The sequence below is a fragment of the Oryctolagus cuniculus genome, chromosome 1 (genome assembly GCF_051225735.1).
Source record: "Oryctolagus cuniculus isolate XC-2025 breed Fujian yellow rabbit chromosome 1, ASM5122573v1, whole genome shotgun sequence".
Lineage (NCBI taxonomy): Eukaryota > Metazoa > Chordata > Mammalia > Lagomorpha > Leporidae > Oryctolagus > Oryctolagus cuniculus.
Genome location: NC_142867.1, coordinates 49,378,585 through 49,400,062, shown reverse-complemented (window position 1 = coordinate 49,400,062; position 21,478 = coordinate 49,378,585). Strand labels below are relative to the sequence as shown.

The 21,478-nt window shown below is 49.4% G+C and overlaps 1 protein-coding gene across 7 annotated transcripts in view; it reads right to left on the bottom strand.

The window, feature by feature from the left end:
* The window catches only part of PLEKHA7 (pleckstrin homology domain containing A7), a 222,922-nt gene that overhangs the window by 137,167 nt on the left and 64,277 nt on the right, over positions 1–21,478 (bottom strand). The gene's annotated exons all lie outside the window — the stretch shown is intronic.

The window sequence follows — 21,478 nt, the reverse complement described above, 5'->3', positions numbered from 1 at the left end:
GGCTCAGTGTGTGCCAGCAACAGAGAGATGGTAAAAAGTTTCTGCACTCAGAGCCCATACAGATCCCATCAGGGCGCAATATTAAACACAGAACAAAGTAATCACAGCGGGGACAAGGGCATTAAAGGGAGGAGGTGCTCTAAGAATGCTCAGGGGAGCCCTAACCTCTCTTGGCAGTCAGGAAAGGTGCCCCTGAGGAAGTGGCACTTGAGTGGCTGGGGCATGGAGAGAAGTCTTCCAGGAAGCAGGAGAGTTTGGGCAGGGTGTTACTAAGGTGTGAGCCTTCTCCCATTCACAGGTGGGGATGACAAAGCAGAAGCAAGTCACTGGGGGCTGGCGCTGTGGCACAGCGGGTTAATGCCCTGGCCTGAAGTGCTGGCATCCCATATGGGTGCTGGTTCGAGACCTGGCTGCTCCACTTCTGATCCATCTCTCTGCTGTGGCCTGGGGAAGCAGTGGAAGATGGCCCAAGTCCTTGGACCCCTGCACCCACGTGGGAGACCTGTGGAGGAAGCTCCTGGCTCCTGGCTTTGGATCGGCACAGCTCCGGCTGTTGCGGCCAATTGGGGAGTGAACCAGCGGATGGAAGACCTCTCTCTTTCTCTGTCTCTCCTTCTCTCTCTTTCTCTGTCTCTCCTTCTCTCTCTGTGCAGGAGGGGCACAGGTGGCTCTCGGGCTGTGCAGGACAGTAAGGCTAGCTGACCAAAGCAGCGCTGGCAGCTCCGCCTGCCCCACCTGGCTGAAAGAGCACTGATCATAGCACTGATCATAGACCCGAAAGCTTCCTTCCAGCTCCTTCTCCATCAGTGTGCTTGCTGTGTGGCCCTACAGAAATCCTGACCCCTGGTTCCACTGTCCCTGTCTACAGTGAGGGGTGCAGGACAGGCACTTGGTGGGGCACTTAAGACGCCATTTGGGATGCCTGTAGCCCATGATGGACTGCCTGGGTTTAAGTCCCAGCTCAGCTCCCAATCCCAGCTTCCTTCCAATGCACACTCTTGGAGGCAGCAGGTGATGGGTCAAATGGCTAGGTTCCCACCACCCATGCTGGGGACCTAGATTTTGGTGCCAGCTCCCAGCTTTGGCCTGGCCCAGCCCTGGCTGGTGCAGATTTTTGGAGAATGAAGGAGTAGAGGAGAGGTTGATCTCTCTGCCTTTCAAAAAAGCAAAAATAAAGAAAATGAAGGGTGAGATTAGGACAGTATTTCTCCATATACTTTTTTTAAGCCCATACCCCCTTTTGGATAAACACACAAATGTCATTCGCATTCTGCAGCTTCTATGACGACAAGACAAATTATTTTTTAAATCAAAAATTATAATATTAAATATGCTTTTTAAAACAGCATATGACTTTTAAGTATTAAGCCATATGCTGCCTTTAGATGTCTGTTGAAGATAGTTGGAGGTTGGAGTATAGAAGAGGCCTCCAAGTTCACCCTTCTATTATCTGTCCTGACCTCCCATATAACCCGGCCCCAGCATTTATCACCTCCTGCCTCCTTTCTTCAGTTCTTCCAAGGATAAACTGGCAGAAGTCCTGGGTCATCAAAAACAGGCATGCTGTAGAAGACACTTCTGAATGATAATTTCCAGTACTGCAAGGAAATAGACACTTGAAGGAAGCATAATGTTCCTGGGGACAATGTGGCAATATGAGTTAAAAGCCTTAAAAACATTCCTGTCTTCCAAACTACCAATTCCACATCTAAGAATTTGCCCACAAGACATAACTGTGGAGGGGCACAAGGACTTATCCACAAGGGTGTTCATTTCACCACTTTTGTATCAACAAATAATCGGAAATGACCTAAATATACAACAGTACCTTGGTTAATAAACTGTGGTACATCCTTACAATGAAACTTTTTAAGTGATATGTACCCACTGAAGATAAACAGGAGGTTACAATCATCTTTACTGTGTGTGTGTGTGTGTGTATATGGGGTGTGTGTGTGTGTGTATGGGGAGTATGTGTGTGTGTTGTGTGTTGTGTGTTAGGTGTGGGTGTATGTGTGTATCTGTGTCGGGTGTGTGTGGTATATGTGGTGTGTGGGGGTATGGTGTATGTGTGTGGGGTGAGGGGTATGTGTAGGAGGGGTGTGGGGGGTATATGTGTTGTTTGTGTGGTATGTGGTGTGTGTGTATGGTATATGTGTGGGTGTGTGTGGTGTGGAGGTATGTGTGGTATATGTATATGATGTATGTAGTGTATGTGTGGTGTGAAGGGTGTGTGTGTGTGGTGTAGGTGTGTGTGGTGGGAGGGTGGGGGGTGTATGTGCATGTGTGGTATATGGGGGGTATATGGTGTTATGTGGTGTGTGTGGGTGTGGTATGTGCGTGGGTGTGTATGTGGTATATGTGGTGGTGGGGTATATTTGTGTACATGTGTGTGGTGTCTATATATGGTATGTGTGGGATGTATCTGTGGGGGGGTATGGGTGTGTGGTGTGTACATGGTGTATGTGTAGTGTATGTGTGGTGTAGGGAGTGTGGTGTGGGGATATGTGGGGGTGGGGGATGGGGATATATATGTGCGTGGTGTATGTGGTATATGTGGTGTGTGTGTGTGTGGTATGTGGGGTGTGATGTATGTGTGTGGTGTGCTTGTGTGTATCGGGTGGGGGGTCTGGCAGCTGGGAGGAGATACTGGCAGGTACCATCTATGCAGCTGCATGGTGTTCATTTTTCTTACTGGCTGACTCAGGACCTGCTCCCTGAAGCTAGGTGTGTTACCACTACAGCACATCAGCCTCACAACAAGTAAATCTATTAGCCCATATTAAAGTTATAGAACCTTCATATTAAAACAGAGTGAAATAAACCTTACAGGCAAGCAGGAACACACTTCATTTCTCCATCACCAACCACTACCATCAGGGACTTCACAGTAATCGTAAAGGTAAAATGGTTTTGCCCTCAGACCCTTTAACTTCACATAAATTTTTCAGTTGTTTTTTCCTTGGGTCTAGCTCAATCATTTTCAAGCCTAAGCCTGCATAAGAATTACTGTCCATGGTGGTTAAAGATATGTTCAACCTTCTAAGTTGTTTTAACCTTATATTCTGACTTCAGAACCTAATCTCTGGGTGAAAGTTCAATAAGAGTATCTATGAGAAATGTATTTTCCAATATGCAAACAATGTTGAAATTATAGTTGATTTTTACTTACTCCCTTGGGACTACTTTCCAAACTGACAATAAACATATTTTACTCTGGAAGTCAGAACATAAAATGCTGCTTTAAATTAACTGGGCTAAGGGGTGGGTGTCGCGGTGCGGCAGGTTAAGCCACTGCTAGGGAAGACCCCATCCCATATCCAAATGTCTGATTTGAGCCCCTGCTACTACTCCACTCCTCCAATCCAGCTTCAGCTTCCTGCTAATGTAGCTGGGATGCAGCAGGTGATGGGCCAGGTACTTGGGTCCCTGCCACCCAAATGGGAGACCTGGATGGAGTTCCTGGCTCCTGGCTTCAACCTGGCCCAGCCTCAGCTATTATGGACACTTGAGGAGTGAACCAGCAGAAGGTATCTTTTTTTAAAATAGATAAAACTGGTATCCATCCACCAGTTCACTCCCCAGATGGCCACAATGACCAAGGCCAGGCCAGGCTGAAACCAGGAGTTAGGAGCTTCTTCTAGGTCTCCCATGTGGGTGGCAGAGGCCCAAGCACTCAGGCCATCCTTCACTGATTTCCTAGGTGCATTAGCAGGGAGTGGGCTGGGAAATGGAGTAGACAGGACTCAGACCAGTACTCTTATGGGATACCAGCTCTACAGGCAGTGGCTTAACCCACTGTACCACACCACCAGCCTCCACTCTGATTTTCAAAGAAAACAATGAGTTAAATAATAACTGGGCCAAAAACTTTCCAAAAGATAAGCTGATGAAAGGAAACTAGACCTTGACTTTAAAAGGGGTGCCCTCTGCCTGGCTCTTCATATCCCTCCCTCTGCAAGCTCTGATACTGCCCTAGTTGGTGCCCCAACACCCAAGGACAGTCAGTATGCTGTCGCTAGGATACCACGCAGGAAAAACTGGCAAGAAAATTATTTTTACATTTACCTCCTGGGCTGTGCTTACAATATGCTCAGAAGCTTAAAGGTTCCAAAAACGAAGCAGCCATGACCATTAGCTAATAGCTCTGTCCAGAACTCCCCCAAACTCTCTACCAAATAGTCTGGGTTCTTAGGCAGCGGACAACACATTAAGAACAGGACCAAAAAATGTTCACCCTCCAGCACCGTGGCTCACTAGGCTAATCCTCCACCTTGTGGCGCCGGCACACCGGGTTCTAGTCCCAGTCGAGGCACCAGATTCTGTCCCGGTTGCCCCTCTTCCAGGCCAGCTCTCTGCTGTGGCCCAGGAGTGCAGTGGAGGATGGCCCAAGTGCTTGGGCCCTGCACCCCATGGGAGACCAGGAGAAGTACCTGGCTCCTGCCATCGGATCAGCGCAGTGCACCGGATGCAGCACGCCGGCTGCAGTGGCCATTGGAGGGTGAACCAACATCCAAAAAGGAAGACCTTTCTCTCTGTCTCTCTCTCACACTGTCCACTCTGCCTATCAAAAAAAAAAAAAAAAAGTTCACCCTGCCTTTCCCAGCACAGTGGTGCCACCATGCACACAGGCAAGGACTAACTGAATACAGGTGAGTCATAATTAGGTGGGACTCAGCCAACAACTGGCTGGCTGACCTGTGCCTCAGCTTCCCCATGGTAGTCTAATAAAGGTCTCACTTTCCTTTTAGGGAGGTTGATGGAAAAGCACTTGATTAAAGGGAACAGCATCACCCCAGTGTATGGCTTTACTATATTTTTTAAAAGATTTATTTATTTGGGGCCAGTGCTGTGGCATAGGTTAAGCCTCCACCTGCGGGTGCCGGCATCCCATATGGATACCGGTTTGTGTCCTGGCTGCTCTTCTTCCAATCCAGCTCCCTACTGATGGCCAGGGAAAGCACTGGAAGATAGTCCAAGTGCTTGGGCCCCTGCACCCACATGTGGCTTCAGATCGGCTGAGTTCTGGCCATTTGGGGAGTGAACCAGCAGATAGAAGACCTCTCTCTATATACAACTCTACCTCTCAAAAGATTTATTTATTTGAAAGTCCAAGTTATTGGGTGGGGGGTGAGAGGATCTTCCATCCACTGGTTCACTCCCCAGATGCCTGCAGTGGCCAACACTGGGCCAGGCCAAAGTCAGGAGCTGCTTCCAGGTCTCCTATGTGGGTCTTTGCTGCTTTTCCCAGGCCATAAGCAGGGAGCTGGATTGGAAACGAACAGCCGGGACACAAACCATTGCCCATATGAGATGCTGGCGATGCAGGCAGCAGCTTTACCCACTATGGTACAAAACCAGGCCCAGGTTATTATCACTTAATGAAAGTGTATGCTATGACTTTTGTGGGGAGAAAGGAGCTGATTAGTTGTAGGTGTTTAGCACAAGGCTATTAAACAATATGTCTTATACTTTGAGCTTTTCAAGAACTTACAAGGTAGGTAGCATTGTGGTGCCCAGTTAAGCCACTGCCTGCTAGCCAGGCATCCCACATGACCACCAGTTGGTGTCTCGGCTGCTCTACTTCGCATCCAGCTCCCTGCTAAGGTGCCTGGGAAAGCAGCAGAAGATGCCCCAAGTCTGTGGGCCCCTACCATCCATGTGGGAGACCTGAATGGAGTTCCAGGTTCCTGGTTTCAGCCTAGTTCAGCCCAGGCCATTGAAGCCATTTGGGGAGTGAACCAAAGGATAGAAGATTTCTTTCTCTCTCTGTAACTCAGCCTTTCAAATAAATAAATCTTAAAAAAAAAAAAAAATAGACCTAGAGGGTTCACAGACCAAAGGAGTGAGCAAAGATAGGAAAGACAGTTGTGTTGACTCTCTCTTGTTCATAACTCATGGACTCCTAAATCAAAGACATAAGGCAGAAGGATTAAACTCCAAGCTGGGGCCCCAGGCTTCTCAAAACACTGTAGGCAGAACCACCAGGGCAGGATCTAAAGATGAAGGATGCTTGTATTATTTGGCCACGTTAATTCAATAACCATTTAATTCCCTACCAGGCATTGCAAATACTCACATCCTGTGCTCAAAATAGAATGCACAACTTCCAAGCCAGATAGAGCTGCCATCATCAGGTTACATTTTAAATTCACCCAGGGTCTAATCAAGCTGATTTTACTGTTATTGTGTCTTTAAACACGGGGCCTTTTTTCAAGAGTGTGAACAGAGGGCAGGAAAGCATGAGCATGAAGGGCTGGGATCTTGATTATCACGGAGCTGTTTCTGTTCATAGGCCCACCAGACTCCCCCAGCCCTCACACAGCCAGACAACAGCACAGGACCAGCAGTGAAGTACTCTGGCTCATGTGAACTGAAACACTGCACACACTGCCCAAGGAGAACAAGGCGGGCCTGGGACTCAGGGCCCAAGGATCGTTGAGGGGGGAAAAAGTCCACGTGCTCCATAGTTGGAGGCCAAAAGCCATTCATGTAAGAGTATTAATAAATGAACAGTAATCAAATAAACAGATGCATGCATTAAAAAAAAAATCAAAGAACAGAAGCCGGGTTAAGCTCCTGCCTACAGTGTCAGCATCGCATATGGGCACCACTTCATGTCCTGGCTGCTCCTCTTCCGATCCAGCCCTCTGCTAATGGCCCGGGAAAGCAGTGGAAGATGGTCCAAGTGCTTGGGCCCCTGCACCCATGTGGGAGACCTGGAAGAAGCTCCAGGCTTCAGCCATTGCAGCCATATGGGAAGAGAAACAGTGCACGGAAGACCTTTCTGTCTGTCTTTCCCTCTGTCTATAACTCTGCCTCTCAAATAAATAAATAAATCTTAAAAAAAAAAAAAGAACAAATCCCAACCAGAAAACACCTAATTAGCTGGAACACATGTATGATCTCCATTCTTCCATCTTAACCAGAATAACCCTGGGTTAAAAATGCACATTCAAGGGGTTAGCATTGTGGTGTTAGGTTAAGCCTCCACCTGCGGTGCAATATCTCATATGGGAGTCCCAGCTGCTCCAGTTCCAATCCTGCTCACTGCTAGTGCATCTGGAATACCAGCAGAGGATGGCCCAAGTGCTTGAGCCCCTGCACCCACATGGGAGACCGGGATGAAGTTCCTAGCTCCTGGCTTTGGCATGGCCCAGCCCTGGTTGTTGTGGCCATTTGGGAGTGAACCAGCAGATGGAAGGTGTGTGTCTCTGCCTCTCTCTCTCTCTTCCTTTCTCTAACTCTGCCTTTAAATAAAAACAAATAAATCTTAAGAAAAAAAAGAGAGAGAGAGACCATTGGTGCAACACAGGTGAGAGGATGGGGACCACAATGGTGGCAGTGAGAAGCTGGGAAGGTTTCAGCTTTGCAAATGTCTGGTGGTACAGGCAACAGGACAAAGATGATGTCCAGGCTTTAGGTTTAGCAATTAAATGGATTCCAGTGTTATTCCCTAAGCTGAGTAAGCCTGGGGAAAGGACAAACTAAAGGGAGGGACGAGTTTGACATGTCCATTGGATGTCCCTGTGGAGAAGTCACAAAGGCAGGGAGCTGTGGTGTCTCCACTGAGGCGAGAGGTCAGGGGATGGAGCCAGTGCCATGTCACTATCCTGCAGCTCTCCCAGCCACTGACCTCCAGCTGCTGGGAGGCCAAAAGCACCTGCCCACTGGCCGTCTGTGAGCCAGCAGGCTCAGCATCCACGGCCATGCTCAGATCTGGCTTCTAGAAGCCCACGGAAGTGGCATTCTTTTAGGATGACCTCCAACTTCCCAGGGCTCCTGAAGACAGTAGGCAGCGTGCTGGCCCTGGAGGAGAGGCTGGAGATGGGGGCTGTGGAAGCAAGTCCCTGGGCGCCCGCCAGCCTGCAAGAAGAAGGCTCCCTTGCCCCTCTTCCACGTCAACACTCCTTTTTTTGGCCCTCCTATCATGGCAGCCCATCCGAGTGTGAGGCCCTGGAACCACCGGCGAGGGCCTGAGTGCCATGATAATGAAAGGGTTTCCAAAATAAGCTTCCCCATCCAGGCTTCCCAAATGCCCAGCTGGTGCCCCGCAACCTCGCGTGATAAAATACTTTCGGTATGGACACCTCCCTGGCGTGGAGGAAGCGGGTGTGTGCTGGAGGTCAGGTAGAGGTTGGAAGGGGAAAAAGGCAAATTTTTTAAGTTCAGCTGAAATGTCAGGAACATGAAGCAGCCCATGTTTACACAGAGCTTTCCAAAACTGAGAGCAGCTTCCAAGTAGCTTAAGAAAAAAAAAAAAAAAAGCTACATCAACTCGTCCAATCAAACTGCTGCACAGAAATAGCACCAGGCTGTTCCTGTTCTCTGTAGGTGCAGTCTCCTAATATAATGTATACACGCTGACCCTGATTATTTTAGATTGTATTCATGCTTTATCCCTTTCCCACAAGCTGCCTAGAATCTACTGTGGAACAGAATAAAGAGATATACAGATAGATCAACAGTGCATAGCCCTGGATAGCAAACTTTTAGATTCATATAACCAATAAGGGTTGTTTATTGTGCATAGTAACTGAAGGCTCAGGGGACAAAATGCCTTAATTAATATGAAAAATACTTTGGAAATTTTGATGTATTTGTGTGTATAAAAACAGGAGCCTGGTTATAATTAGTACCTGGCATTTTTCATATGCTTCTTCCCCTGGTTGCCTAAACAATAATTTATGGGGAAAGTGGGTGAAAGCTTATGTTCTGCATGTGGATGGTGATGGTATAGCTCTCCCCACTCAAACCAGGAACCCCAGGATGCAGCTCGGTAACTCTGCTACTTCATCTTCCAAATAAGGCTTGTCAAGGCCACTGCAGGGAAATCAGAATAAGACTCACTCTAAATCCATCCACAAACAAGGCTGCCACCTGTCAGATCTTTCCTGGTGTGGAGAGGTGGCGCATGTCAAAGCCTACTGCTATTCTCAGCTATCCTAAATGCAGAAGCACGAGGAACTTCACGGACAGAAAACTTACCAGCTTTTCTACATTCCTGCTGCAAGCTAAAACCCTCACGGAGACGGGTGGCCCAGAGACAGAACCCAGTGCTCTACCACCCTACAGCTCTCCTGCTAAGTGCCTTTTTCCGGGTGCGCTCTAACATAAACCTGAATGTCGCAATTACTCAGATCTCCGTGCAGGCAGCACATGTTTTGAGGAGGCCAATCCTCAGTGGATGCAAAGAAAAAATTGGTAACTTTGCCTAGCATTCTTGAATCCCCAGAAGTCACTGGAAGCACACCTTGGCACTCCTACAGCACACGGTGATGCCAGATGTTTCTGGTGCTCACCCTGAGGACATGCAACCTCATGGAAGAACAGGCAGCTCGAGACGGGCCTTGTTGAGCTTTGAAATGTGTCTTACTGCCTTGTTGCTTTGACAACTTGACAATCCGTGCAGCAGACATTAGGTGGCAACACTGGGCTGCATTTGCCCACCTTGCCAAATCAGCTTTAATACTGAACCCCAGTCTAAAAAATGAGGTCTCTATTAAGATAATGACAACAGGGACGAGGTAATTAAAAACACATGCCTGACAAATTCAGAATCAAAAGCACCACCAAATGTACTTCCTGGCATGCTGTCATTTCCCCCAATCAGTGGGCAAATCCAATTACTCCTTGAGACACTGGAATTGTACCTCCCCTCCTCTCTCTCTCCAGGGGCTTTTATGAACATAAGATTCAACTTTAACGCACCTGCACTTCGGGAGTCGATGTGACAAGAGCAACCAGCACACGGACTGTGTGCAGAGACCAGGGAAAACGACCTTTGAGGCTGGCTTTGCCAAGCCTGGCGTGGGCCTGCTTTTTCCCCAAACTCGAGAGAGAGACTGGAATGCAGCAGCTGTCAGAAGGCAGCAACAGCCTGGGCCAGAAATGGCCTTGCTGAGATCCTCTAATGGCCAAGAGATAAGAACCCATAACTCACACGGACACTTGTGGCTCAGGCTCAGCTCAGAAACAGCAGGCAGAAAGCAAAGAGCATGCACGCTGGAGCAGGCTACGCTGTGACTCTCACAGCAACACGACCTTGGTGAGCTACTTCCTTCCCCTGCACCTCGGCCTCCCTCAACCGTGAGGACCACTGGCACTGAGCCGGAACTACACTGGGTGCCCTATAATACGTTGGAGTGTTATTAACAATCTCAGGGGGTAGCACAAAGTAAAACGAGCTCGCAGGTGGAGGTCAAGCTCTCCGGACAACAGTTTGCACCCTGGGGAGCAGCCTTGATTTTCTCTGAAGGAGCTACATGGGGCCAGCGTTGTGGCATAGTGGATAAAGCCACCACTTGCAGTGCCAGGACCCCATATGAGAGCCGGTTCAAGTCCCAGCTGTTCCACTTCCCATCCAGATCCCAGCAGTGAAAGATGGTCCAATTGCTTGAGCCCCTCTAACACACTTTGGAGACCTGGATGAAGTGCCTGGTTCCTGGCTTCAGTCTGGTCCAATGTTGGCTGCTGCAGCCATCTAGGGGAATGAACCAGCAGATGGAAGATCTCTCTACAAAGTATGACCAGTACTACAAAGGAGAAGCATATGGCCATGTACTGAATGGCCCAAAGAAGAAAGTTGAAGAGGACTTTTATAAGAAATTTAACTCGAGGGGCCGGCGCTGTGGCGCAGCGGGTTAACACCATGGCCTGAAGCACCGGCGTCCCATATGGGCGCCAGTTCAAGACTCAGCTGCTCCACTTCTGATCCAGCTCTCTGCTGTGGCCTGGGAAAGCAGAAGATGGCCCAGTTCTTGGGTTCCTGCACCCACGTGTGAGACCTAGAAGAAGCTCCTGAGTCCTGGCTTCGGATCTGCGCAGCTCTGGCCATTGCAGCCAATTGGGGAGTGAACCATCAGATAGAAGACCTCTCTCTGCCTCTCCTCTTTCTGTGTAACCTTGACTTTCAAATAAATAAATAAATCTCTTTTTTTGACAGGCAGAGTGGACAGTGAGAGAGAAAGACAGAGAGAAAGGTCTTCTTTTTCCATTGGTTCACCCCCCAATGGCCACTGTGGCTGGTGTGCTGCGGCCAGCACACCGCGCCGATCCAAAGCCAGGAGCCAGGTGCCTCTCCTGGTCTCCCATGCGGGTGCAGGGCCCAAGTACTTGGGCCATCCTCCACTGCACTCCTGGGCCACAGCAGAGAGCTGGACAGGAAGAGGAGCAACCGGGACAGAATCCAGCGCTCCGACTGGGACTAGAACCTGGTGTGCCGGCGCTGCAGGCGGAAGATTAGCCTATTGAGCCGCAGCGCCGACCAAATAAATAAATCTTAAAAAAAAAGAAATTTAACTCAAACAAACTGAAAAAGCACTTAGGTATAAATAGGATGTTTCTTTTCTCTAACAGTAAAATCCAGAAAACCTACTACAGTCCCTTCTTATTTTGGCCCCAGGAAGCTCAGCAATTACATAGCTCCTTAATGCATGCATCTTAATATTCTTCCAAGCCCTTTGGTTTCTCTTATTTGTATTTTCCTAGTCCTGATTTCTTTCCAGCTTAAACAAAGTTATTTTTCTTTCTTTAACTTGGGAGGCTGACAAAGAGACAGAGAGACAAAGGGAGCTCCTATCCTTGGGTTCACTCCCCCAAATGCCTGCAACAGCCAGGGCTAGGCTGAGGCTGAAGCAGGGAGCCAGGTACCCCATGCACATCTCCCACATGAATGGCAGGAAACCAACTACAGGAGCCATCAGCTCCTGCCTCCCAGGCAGTAGCAGGAAGCTGCATCAGGACCCAGAGCTGGGCATCAAACTCTGGCATTCCCATACGGGATGCAGGTGTTCCAACTGGCATATTAACTGCTAGGCCAAATGCCTACCCCCCTACTCCAGATTTCAAATGCTTATTTCTGTTTCATCACCACATGTTGTGTCCCTGAATCTTCAGTGGAAGGAGGCAGGATGCAAACAGACACCTATTAACAGTCATTGTTGGGGTCGGTGCTAAGGCATAATGGGTAAAGCTGCTGCCTGCAGTACTGGCATCCCATATAGGCGCTAGTTCGAGTCCTGGCTGCTCTATTTCCTATCCAGCTCTCTGCTTTGGCCTGGGAAAGCAGTAGAAGATGGCACAAGTCCTTGGGCTCCTGCACTTGCATGGGAGACCCAGAAGAAGCTCCTGGCTTCAGATCGGCACAGCTCCGGCCATTGCAGCCATCTGGGGAGTGAACCAGTGGATGGAAGACCCCTCTCTTTCTCTCTATGCAACTTTGCCTTTCAAATAAAATAAATAAATCTTAAAAAAAAAAAAAAAAAAAAACAGTTGTAAGATTAGGGGCTGAGCTGGGAGGAACAAACCAGTTCTTGTGCCCCTGCCTGGCATGTCAACCCTGAGGCAGAGACAGACACGTGTTGTGGTCTGCTTTTAGGCAATCAGCATGTTTCCTGAAGCTCGTGTGCCCTAGCACAGTGGTGCTTTCTTCTATGGCACTCGACAGCAGTGTGTTTCTGCCCCAATAAATGACTTTCCTTTTGCTAGCTCTTGCCTCCACAACAACCGCTGAGCTGTACTTACAGGGAAACAAACTGCCTTCCGGATGTTCCAGGATGGTTGCTCCCACATACACACATCTCTTTTTTTTCCCACAATCTTATTCTTAATAAAAACCACTGCTCAGTTATATAACCTGGGTTCTCCATTTATGCCCTAGAAAGATGTGAAATACACAAAAATCCTTCACTGGACCATCCACAGTCCCTCCCCACGGGGAGTTAACAGCGGCCAAGGCTGAGCATGGAATAGAGATGAGGAGGAACATGAGGAAGCTATGGCCAGTTTTCAATCTGCAATTTCATCTGCACCTCATTAAAAAAAATACAGGATGCTTTAGGAATCAAAGTCAATTCCTTGTAGAAAGTGCTATTCCGCTTCCCGGGAGGACCCATCTCTGTAAACAGTAATCAGACAGGATCCCAGGAACTGCAACTTGTGGCTCTAACCCTTTCTTTGGTTCTATGCCTTTTTTTTTTTTAACAGAGAGAGTTATAGACAGTGAGAGAGAGAGACAGAGAGAAAGGTCTCCTTCAATTGGTTCACTTCCCTAATGGCCACTACGGCCGGTGCTGCACCAATCCAAAGCCAGGAGCCAGGTGCTTCCTCCTGGTCTCCCATGCAGGTGCAGGGACCCAAGCACCTGGGCCACCCTCCGCTGCCCTCCCAGGCCACAGCAGAGAGCTGGACTGTAAGAGGAGCAACAGGGACTAGTACCCAGTGCCCCAACCGGGACTAGAACCTGGGGTGCCGGCACCGCAGGCGGAGGATTAGCCAAGTGAGCCATGGCGCCGGCCCCTGTGCTCTTCTCTTGACACATGCTTCGGTCCCTCTGCCCCCAGGAGAAGATGCATAAATACAAATGATGACACAAACACAACTTTAAATTTTATGGGATTCAAGGACCTCCTGGAGGAACATCCATGCATTTCTCAGCCAGAATCTCCCTAAGAAAGGAGCAAATACCTGAACATTGGGGAAAAATACAAATGTTATAAACAATAGTAACATATAAAATATAGGTAAGAGCCATGAGGACTAATAAAAACAGAATGGGGGCTGAGCCTTGTGGCACAGCAGGTAAAGCTACCACTTAGGAAGCCCACATCCCATATCTGAGTCCCAGCTCTTTCACTTCTGATCCAGCCCCCTGCTAACGCACCTGAGAAGCAGCACATGATGGCCCAAGCACTCAAGTCTCTGCCACCCAGGATGGCGTTCCTACCCGGTTCCTGGCTTTGGTCTGCTCCCTGTTGCAGCCATCTGGGGGAATGAACCAGCGGATGAAATCTCTCTCTCTCTCTTTTCCCATAACTCTGCCTTTCAGATAAGTAAATCTTTTAAAATAATGTAAAAAGTTTTAATTCACTTACTTTTGTCCTTGTTAAATAAAAATACTACACAGTTACTGCAAAAACTCGGAGGTGGGAAGGGAAGGCCTGATGTTTGGAATACTTGAAATTTAGGGAACAATGTACTGAGGATTCACAAATCCTCACTCAAAACCATCGGGCATGGTGTAAAAAATCAAAAATTTTCCCTTCTCCCTCCCCCTGCATTCCCCCCCCCCCCAGCCAGCTGGGCCACACACAACCCCACCCTCCTCACTCCCCAGGGGATTCCTAGCTGCTGCAAAGATTGAGAAGGCTGCCCCAGCATGGGAGGCCTAGGCATGTGTGGGGCCCGGAGCTGGGGACCCTGAGCTGCCTGGGTAGAGGAACTGACCACAGTGAGGCAGTAAAGACCAGCTGCATTCCACTGACAACCAGATCATGGCCAAGTGCAGGAAATCAGTCAGAAACCCAGGAGATCAGTGAATGGTACTGGATCTGCCAAGCCAAAGCCGCGGCCCCTGGGGCCTGGGGCGAGGAAGGGAGACCCTCAAGTCAGTGTGTATTCGTCTGTTGCCTTCTTCACTGGCAACCAGAAGTGAGCGACTCCTCCTTGGGTGCAGGAGAGGGAACACTTGTGTTTTCTTCTCAGCCCTGTACCTGCAGCCCCAAGCACAGTGCCAGGCCCCTAGCAGGCATGGTGAGGGATGGGAAGACAGGCTCCTTTCCAGTAAGGCAAGAGAGGGACCCAGTTCTTGCCCCCTCCCTCTGGTGGCTGCCGGGTGCTCTGTACCAGGAGATGCCCAGGAGGTGGTGCTTTTAAAAGCAAATAGCCCAACGTGACCAGTGGGGTTTACAAATAGTTATCTGTTCAAAAAAACAAGCAAATGAGCCCAGCAAACATGGTGCCTTTGCCTTTTCAGTTCTGGGGTGGCAAACCAAAATGAGGGGCTGAGACCAGACTTCTAAGCTGCCCGTGGCTTCCCCAGGGCTGCACACGCAGGCCTGCTCCTCGGCCGGCCCCTGGGCCTGATGCCACCCACTTCTGCGTATTTCATCTCCACAAAGAGAATTTACGCCTGAGGGTGGCGCCAAGACCCAGGTACCTGCCACAATTCAATGCAGTGGCACAGCTGTCTCCAACTCAACTCTAGCACCTGCCTCCAGAAAATAACCACACTCAGGAGAAGAAAAGGATTTGAAATGTTGCAGTGGGCTGCCCACCTGGCTGGGAGGGTGGAGCAGCAGACCCCTGAGGTCACCAGCTGTCCTTCATAAGCAGGTACCCCAGGATGCTCAGATACCCACAAATCTTAATGGATTAAATCTTATTGACCAGGGGCTGGTGCTGTGGTGCAGTGGGTTAACGCCCTGGCCTGAAGAGCCAGCATCCCATATGGGCACCAGTTCGAGACCTGGCTGCTCCACTTCCCACCCAGCTCTCTGCTATGGCCTGGGAAAGCAGCAGAAGATGGCCCAAGTCCTTGGGCCCCTGCACGGACATGGGAGACTCGGAAGAAGCTCCTGGCTCCTGGCTTCGGATTGGCACAGCTCCTGCCATTGCGGCCATCTGGGGAGTGAATAATTGGATGGAAGACCTCTCTCTCTCTCTCTGCCTCTCCTTCTCTATCAGTGTAACTCTTTCAAATAAATAAATAAATCTTAAAAAAAAAATCTTATTGACCAAAGGTTCCACAATCTCAGAGCTGGAAGCAATCTGGGAAATCGCAAGCACAAGGCCCATCCCCGGATAGCATTCCCCGCCGACCGCTCACCAGCTGGAACACCCCAAGTGATGAGGGACTCACTACTTCTCCAGGAAACCCACTCCATCCCTGGCAGCTCCACTGGCAGCCTGGATCTCTGCTGTTTTCCCTGAATCAGGAGATCATTTCCAAGGATCCACAATGTGGCCCGAGGAGAGGGGCATCGATGGAGGCTGATCGACTTCCCCTCCCACCAGCCTGGGAGGCTCTGCATTTAGAGCCACCGCCTCACGGACGCTCTGGACGGGAAGGGATGGTGACAGCAGTTGCCGCGTCCGGAACACGCACCACGAGCCAAGCATCACCTCAGGTAATACTCAAAGCACTTAATCCTCACACTCTCCTTTAGCAAGATTTATTTATTAGCCTTGTGATACACGAGCAAATGAAGCCTCAGAGAGTTGACAGAGCTTGCCCAAGGTCAGACAGTGGGGGTGGGGGGCGGTGAGCTAGCAAAGGGATACAAGGTTTCATATTTATTTTGTTTTGTTTGGCAATGAGACCCTTACAAATAGACTCTCATCAAAACCCAACGTACAAGATAAAATAGCAGGGCACCTGAGGACCCTGGGGCAGTGCGCAAACCCTGATCATTATGATCAATAAGCATATCTCAAGTTTCTCTCCTGAACCTTTCCCAGGAGTCCACTTCCATGCCCCAGGGCGGCACCTGGCACGCAGGAGGCACTCACTAGATATCACTGTGTGAACGAACCCAGAGCTGACAGAGTGTTTGCTATGTTCTAGGCACTCTTCTAAGACCCAGTCAACACCCCAGCAGGTGCTACTATCCCCATTCCACAGACGAGGAGATCGAGGCACAGAGCACTCAAGCGGCTTTCCCAAAGTCACACAGCTAGTGCAGCTGAATTCGAATTCAAAGTCAGGGGTCAGATTTTGTGCCTCACAAACTATTCCCCTGAAGGATGCATCCTATCAGAGCAGATCAAAGGAGAACTACCGGAGGGCACACAAATAATTACCAGTGGGGGCCTGATCCTCGGGTGGTCTCCGGGTGGTCTCCGCACACCTGACATCCTGCCTTTACTCCTCATAATCTCGTGGTGAGGTAGACATGAGGGCTTTTCTCATCACCACCTCTGAGAGAAGGAAACTGCCCCGGATTCCCAGGAACGCAGCCCCCTGCAGAGAAACACATGGGCAGCCCTCTGCTTCAGCATGGCCATTTTTATTAGTGCCGGATTGGCCGTGTGGGTGCACCTGGGTCTCACACACTGTAATCCTGAAACATCATCAAGGGAAGAGAGCCAGGAAACAGTGCCAGAGAGAGGGCCCCCAGCTCTCAGCGGCATCTCACAGCAGTCTGATCCAAGCCCACGGTTTATAAATGAATGGCAGGTCCACGGTAAACCACTGTCTTCTGGGCTTTGCAGCTCTGCAATAAAAATGCAATCTGAGCAGAGCCATTTCTCCACTTAGGCAATTTTCTTCTTGCTCCCCATCTGAGACGTTAGAAGACTATCTTTTGAAATAGTAGATAAACCACTAAATGCCCTTAAGATCAGATTTCACACTTCAAAAAATTCATACTTCAAAAAAAAAAAGGACTAGTAATAATAACATTGCTGATGCTCCAAGGTCAAGTTAAATGTTCAGAATAACTGCTCTGGTTGTCTGTTTCAAATGTAAGGCCTATCACTTGAAATTGAAAACAGAGCAAACACTGTAGGCTTTTTTTTTTTTTTTTTTTTTTTTTTTTTGACAGGCAGAGTGGACAGTGAGAGAGAGAGAGACAGAGAGAAAGGTCTTCCTTTGCCGTTGGTTCACCCTCCAATGGCCGCCGCGGCCGGCGCGCTGCGGCCGGCGCACCGCGCTGATCCGGTGGCAGGAGCCAGGAGCCAGGTGCTTTTCCTGGTCTCCCATGGGGTGCAGGGCCCAAGCACTTGGGCCATCCTCCACTGCACTCCCTGGCCACAGCAGAGAGCTGGCGTGGAAAAGGGGCAACCGGGACAGAATCCGGCGCCCCGACTGGGACTAGAACCTGGTGTGCCGGCGCCGCTAGGTGGAGGATTAGCCTATTGAGCCGCGGCGCCAGCCACACTGTAAGCTTTTAAAACCTGAAGGTGATGGGGGGTGCTGTGGTGCAGCAGGGTAACACACCAATTGCGACACCCACATACCTTATCTAAGTGCCAGTTTGAGTCCAGGCTACTCTGCTTCCAATCCATCTTCCTATTAATGCATTTTGGGAGGCAGAGGAGTTTGGCCCAAGAGGTTGGGCCCCTGCCACCCATGTAGGAGACCTAGATAGAGTTTCAGGCTCCCTGCTTCCACGTGGCCCAGCCCGAACTATTATGGGCATTTGAGGAATGAACTAATGGATAGAAGATCCCTCACACTCTCTTTTATCTATCATTCTGTTTTTCAAATAGATGAAAATAAACATTTAAATAAAACTCATAAAGTTGAGTTAAAACCCAAAGCAGTGCTAATGAAATATAATGCAAGCAGTCTGTATTTTTAAATAAGTGCCTCCAGGCAATGTTGCTTTTTGACCAGTTTGGGAACTCAGGACAGAACTCAGAGGCCCAGCCCAGGCTTAGTCTCTGCGGGTGCTTTCCCCGGAGCTACCGGGGTGATCTGGTTGCCATGGCTCTGTGCATCTCAGGGTCAACAGGAGTGGGCATCTGATAAGAAGATAAATGTGACCAGCTCCCTGTGTGTGGTCTCCAAGTGCAAGGCGGGATCAGTATTCCTGTTTTGATAATAATCCCTTCTTCCCAGCCCCACTCCCTCCCCCAGTGACTTAATACGAATTGCTTCAGCATAGCATTATGTTTCAAGCCTGCAGCTGATCTGATAGAATTTGACGTTGTAAAATAAGAAGTGAGAGCTTGTGCTTTGGCCCAACAGCAAATCCTTGCAGTTAGGGAGCCTGATTCCGAGCTCTCTGTACCCTCCCTTGATTCAGGCTGAAGGGAGATTGTGCCCAGCCTTTCTAATTAGGACCTGAAAGCTTTAGGTCTGTGCCACCCAGAAAGGTAGCCACTAGTCACATGCAGCCACTGGACACCTGCATGTGAGTGGTCTCGATGGAGATAGGCTGTGCATTTCTCTCCTCTCCTCTCCCCTCCCCGCCCCGCCCTACCCCTCCCCTCCCTTCTTTCTATATTTACTTGAAAGGCAGAGTTAGAGAGAGGGGAGAGAGCACGTGTGTGCAATCTTCTATCTGTTGGTTCACTCCCCAAATGACTGCAACAACCAGGGTTAGGCCAGGCAGAAGCCAGGAGCCAGAAGCTTCTTTTGAGTCTCCCAAGTGGGTGCAAAGACCCCGGAGACTTGGATCATCTTTTGCTGCTTTCCCGGGTATATTAGCAGGGAGCTGGATTGGAAGTGGAGCAGCCAGGACTTGAATCAGCACCCATATGGGATGTTGGCACTGCAGGCTGTGGCTTAACCCACTGCACCATAGCCCTGGTCCTTCGGCTGTGAATTACAAAGAAAACTTAAAAAAAAAGGTATAAAATATCTCGATAACTTTTATATTAATTACATATTAAGATTGTGAATATTTTGTGTTAAAGTATATTATTAAAGGCTATTGTGTTGGTTTCCTTTTTACTTTTTGAAATGTGGCTAGCAGCAGATTAAGCCACCACTTGGGATACCTGCATTCCCTTTGGAAGTCCCACGTTTGAGTCCTGCTTATTCCACTCTTCTGATCCAACTTCTGCTAATGTGCCTGCGAGGCAGCAAGTGGGTAATGGCCCAAGTATTTGGGTTCTTGCTACCGGCGTGGGAGACCTGCATGGAGTTCCTGGCTCCTGGCTTCAGCATGATTTAGCCCTAGCTGTTGTGGACATTGGAGAGTAAACCAGATTATGGAAGATTGATCTCTCTCTCTCCCCCCTTCTCCCTCCCCCTCCCTCTCTCTCTCTCCCTTTTCAGTGACTCTGCCTTTCAAATAAACTTTTTTTAAAAAGGTATTAAAATTATGTATTTATTTGAAAAGCAGTTACAGAGAGGCAGAGGCAGAGAGCCACAGATCTTGTACCCACTGGTTCACTCCCCAGATTGCTGCAACAGCCAGGGCCAGCTGGGCCGACCAAAGCCAGGTGCCAGGAGCCAGGAGCTTTATCTGGTTCTCCTACATGGATTCAGGGGCCCAACTGGCCTTCTTGGGCCTTCTTCCTTTGCTTTCCCAGGTGCATTAGCAGGGAACTGGATCAGAAGTGGAGCAGCCAGGACTCTAACCAGCGCCCACATGGGATGCTGATACACTAAAGCAGTTTTAGGGGAAGACAGAAAAGCAGGAACCCAAGATCTATACTCTTAAGACATTTCCCAAGTGATTCTGGTATTGTCTATCTTCCAGAATGACGGTATTAAGCCCCCCTGCATGGATTAAAATGCCTTTAAGATTTATTTATTTATTTGTAAGGCAGAGTTAGAGGCAGAGAGAAGTCTTCCATCTGCTGGTTCGCTCCCCAAATGGCTGCAATGGCCACAGCTGGGCTGATCTGAAGCCAGGAGCTCCTTCTGGGTCTCCCAAGTGGGCACAAGGGCCTAAGGACTTAGGCCAGCTTGTACTGTTTTCCCAGACCACAGCAGGGTGCTGGATAGGAAATGGAGCAGCCAGGACTCGGGGGATGCGGGCACTGCAGGAGGCGGCTTTACCCACTATGCCAAAAAAACCTCAACATGTGAAACCCCACATTTGACAGGCTAGGGCACTGCTTTCATCCGACAGGCTCCTTTCACTAAACTCAATGGTCAGGGTCATTCCTCTCCGCCTGTCACGGAAGACAGGTTTAGAAAAATCGCCACATTCACCCTGAGCAAACTGCTGGAGATGCTTTCTCTGCAACTTCAGCAACCTTGCTCCAAGACTCCTGGAGAAAATGCCCTCTCTGTTGGTGATAATAATGACAACAGCCAATATTCATTGAGCATTTACTACAGGCCACAAACACACGTTACTCTGCTTAGTCCTGACCAATCCTACGAGGCTGAGAAGAGTTAATACTCTTAATCAAGATTAACTTGAGGGGCCGGCTCTGTGGCGCAGTGGGTTGATGCCCTGGCCTGAAGTGCTGGCATCCCGTATGGGTGCCAGTTTGAGACCTGGCTGCTCCACTTCCTATCCAGCTCTCTGCTATGGCCTGGGATAGCAGTAGATAGCCCAGGTCCTTGGGCCCCTGCACCCACGTGGGAGACCTGGAAGAAGCTCCTGGCTTTGGATCAGCACAGCGCTGGCCATTGCGGCCAAATGGGGAGTGAACCATCGGAAGGAAGACCTCTCTCTGCCTCTCCTCCCTCTGTGTAACTCTTTCAAATAAATAAATCTTTAAAAAAAATATTAACTTGAAGTAGGTCTATATAATGCAAAAGCTTCATTATGGCTCCTCCTAGTACTAAGAGTTGCCAGGTTCCTTCCCAGCATCTTGCATGTTGTGAGTACAAATGCTGCAGATGATCAGAGCAGATCCTGCCCACCCTTTACATAGGTGCCCCCTCTCCCTCCGCTCTCTCACAGCTTCCCCAACAGCCTCCTTAGGTTCCCTAAAGGACAGCAACTCTTCCTGTCATTTATGGATTTGTACCCAGTAACTTCATAAAGCCCTACAGTGCTTGGTAAGCACTGGATGGGTGGGTGGGTGGGTGGATGGCTGCAAAGACAGATGAATAGGTGGGTAGACAGTCGAGTAGAGGGTGGGTGGATGCCAGACAGGAGGGAGTGGGGGTCTAGACCCCTGGACTTTATCAGCTGGGTAAATGAAAGCAGGGGACAGATAAGAACTGTGCCCCAGGAGTATCTGAAACTCTCTGGAGGTGAGGGGCTGCAAGGTGACACGGGAAGAGCCTCAGCTGGGAAGCCCCACACAAAGCAGCTTCGCAGGGAAGAAGGCACCGTGCAGG